The 2,943-nt window shown below is 44.4% G+C and overlaps 1 pseudogene; it reads left to right on the forward strand.

Moving 5' to 3' along the window:
- Nucleotides 1–341: 341 nt before the first annotated feature.
- LOC136654439 (5S ribosomal RNA) lies at nucleotides 342–458 on the forward strand (annotated as a pseudogene).
- Nucleotides 459–2,943: the final 2,485 nt, after the last annotated feature.

The following is a 2,943-nucleotide window of genomic DNA, read 5'->3' on the forward strand; positions in this document are numbered from 1 at the left end:
TGGCTTCCTAAACTAGCTACTATGCCATGAGTCATGTGCAGGAACCAAGGAAAGAACAAGTTAGAAATCCTCGGATGTGCCTGTTCATTGCAGGGAGGGAAAGCAGAGGTGCAACAGGAAGTCTCCTGGGAGGGGACATAATTAGGCTGCATTGTTGTCTGGGCTGTGAAGTGATGCTCTAGGGCAGTGTTTCACAAACTGTGGGCCGGGACCCACCAGGTGTGTCGCGAGCCAGTTTCAGGTGGGTCCCCATTCATTTCAATCTTTTATTTTTAATACATTAGACTTGATGCGTGGTATGTGACTGCAATTTAAGGAAATGTCACAGACCTGTACTTTTAACATGCAACTGTTACCCTGCATGTGCCTGATCTTGTCTGATCTCGGAAGCTAAGCAGGGTCAGGCCTGGTTAGTACTTGGATGGGAGACTGCCTGGGAATACCGGGTGCTGTAGGCTTATACCATAGTCTTTCGAGACTGAAGGTTGCCACCTGTACTTTTAACAAGCTATTATGTCTGTGCTTTTAACAGTGATAGTAAATGGGACTTACTCCTGGGTAGGATTTCAGCCTAGGATTGTGAAAAATTTCCCTGCCTTACGATGTCACTTCCGGTCGTCATATCACTTCTGGTGGGTCCTGACAGATTCTCATTCCAAAAAGTGGGTCCCAGTGCTAAATATGTGAGAACCACTGCTCTAGGGACACCCACTGCAGAGGTGGGGAAGAATGGTCTGAAATGTGCAGAAACAAACTGAAATTAGTTGGGTCAGCAAATAATGGAGAGATGCAAGGGGTTGGCAAATTCCTCCACTGGTACACAGCAGCATTTAATTGATTAATTTCTCATGGTTCAGTAGCGGTCTCCTCATTACATATTACCCCAGTAAACTCAACTTGTATTTGGTAAGTACTTTCCTGGCTGACACTGGAAACTCCTTCAAGGCTGACTGAAGAGTACGAATAGATCGTGAAGTTGAGATCAAAAGGCATGGGCTAAATTATGCTTGTCAGATGATAACAATTCTTGTGTTCAGACTTCTTTTCTCATCAGGATATCTCGGGCTATGTGCGTCAACGGTATTTAATTCCAGTCATGTATTCAACCTTCTTGGTATGTTATGTATTTTGGGGTACATTCTGAGCTCCCCATATTGCAGAAAAGGGCACAGATCTCTCACTTTTTTATTTCTTATTTTTCCCATTTTTATTCCGCCCTTCCTCCAAGGACCTGGTTCCTTCTCTTCTTTTGTCCTCTCAACAACCCTGTGAGGTAGGTCACACACACACACACACACACACACACACACACACACACACACAGAGAGAGAGAAAGAGAGAGAGAGAGAGAGAGAGAGAGAGAGAGAGAGAGAGAGAGAGAGAGAGAGACTGGCCCAAGGTCACCCAGGAAGTTTTGTGACTGAGTATGAGTTTGAACCTGGATCTTCCAGGTCTAAGACTAATTCCTGAACCTCTACACCATCCTGACTCTCTTCTAATTTTTCCCCCCTAGGAATTGCAGTGTCTGGCTTTCCATGTATACTTTTTACTCTGAAATGTGCATCTTATGGTGCTCTTACTGTGCCTCTCTCTTACTTACTCTTACTCTCTCTTACTCTCTTACTGCTTACTGTGTCTCTTGAACAGTAATACATGGCCGTGTCTACAGCTGTCAGGGAGCTCAGCTGAACATAAATTCCATTCTTGGAGGAATCAGACTAGATAGTTACCCGGTCCTGGAGAGATGAAGCATATCTGGTCTCCCCATCTTCTGGATCTATCCATCCCATCCATTCCAGTCCCTTCCCAGGAGGCTGACGGATCCAGTTCCAGAGGAAGCTGTCAGTGATTTACTAACTGATAATCAATGGGACTTACTCCTGGGTAAGTGTGGGTAGGATAGCAGCCTAGGATTGTGAAAAATTTTCCTGCTTGATGATGTCACTTCCAGTCATGACATCACTTCTGGTGGGTCCTGACAGATTCTGGCATCAGAAAATGTGGCAGTGCAAGTCAGACTGAGGGTTTCTCCAGGCTTCCCGACTGGACCAACTGCACATTAGAGAGGACACCTATACAAAAAAATAAGAAAAATAGTCAAAACCCTTGAGTTTCATCAGTAACAACCTACTTCAGCACGTATATGAGTCACACAGCGTTGGCAACTGGTATAATAAGTATAAATTATGTGCAATTGATAAGAGCATTGGCCTCCCTGATGTTTCATCAGGCTCAATCTATGGGGCCTGAAACCCAAAATTAAATGCGAAAGTTCTATTGCTATGAAAGCAATCCAGATAAAGCGACTCTGGTGTGTAATCACTTGAGAGAATCAAGTGAGGATGAGGAAGATAATAGGTACTTCTGAACATAGCTCTGTAATGACAAAATACTTACAGGTTGGCCCAACCATTAAAAGAACCCAAAACCCAGCAAACAAGTACATGATTTTTTGCAGTCAAGATTTGCAACCCTTATTCAGGAGCAGTCAGAAAGAGGTTCCCTGTGACTGGGGGCTTTGCATCTTAAAGAGCAGATCCCTGGGAGGAATTTGCATGTGTTTGTCAGCCAGGGGATTTAAGACTCGGTGGCTGCAGGAAGACAGAGTGTGTAGCGATGTACAGGCGCTGAGCTTTGAGATGTCTTTGCATATTTGGCAATCTGGCAGGCACACCTGCGACTGCACACACGCTTTGTTGATATGTTGAGTGTTGAAAAGCCAGTGCTCTGGAAAATAGTAGAAGTTTATAGAAAGAGCTAGCCTTGAAGATGTTATGGAGAATCTATGGAATGTGTTTGCGGTTAAGCTAGAGAGCTGGCTGGTTACAGCCAGTATGAATCTCAGCATCCTCTAGTAATTTTCCCTATTACGTAGCCTTATATCATGTGTTTTGAGACTTAATAAAAAGCTGGGTCAGGAGCCGGGAGAGACACACTTCTCCC

Source organism: Tiliqua scincoides, chromosome 5 (assembly GCF_035046505.1).
Source record: "Tiliqua scincoides isolate rTilSci1 chromosome 5, rTilSci1.hap2, whole genome shotgun sequence".
NCBI lineage: Eukaryota > Metazoa > Chordata > Lepidosauria > Squamata > Scincidae > Tiliqua > Tiliqua scincoides.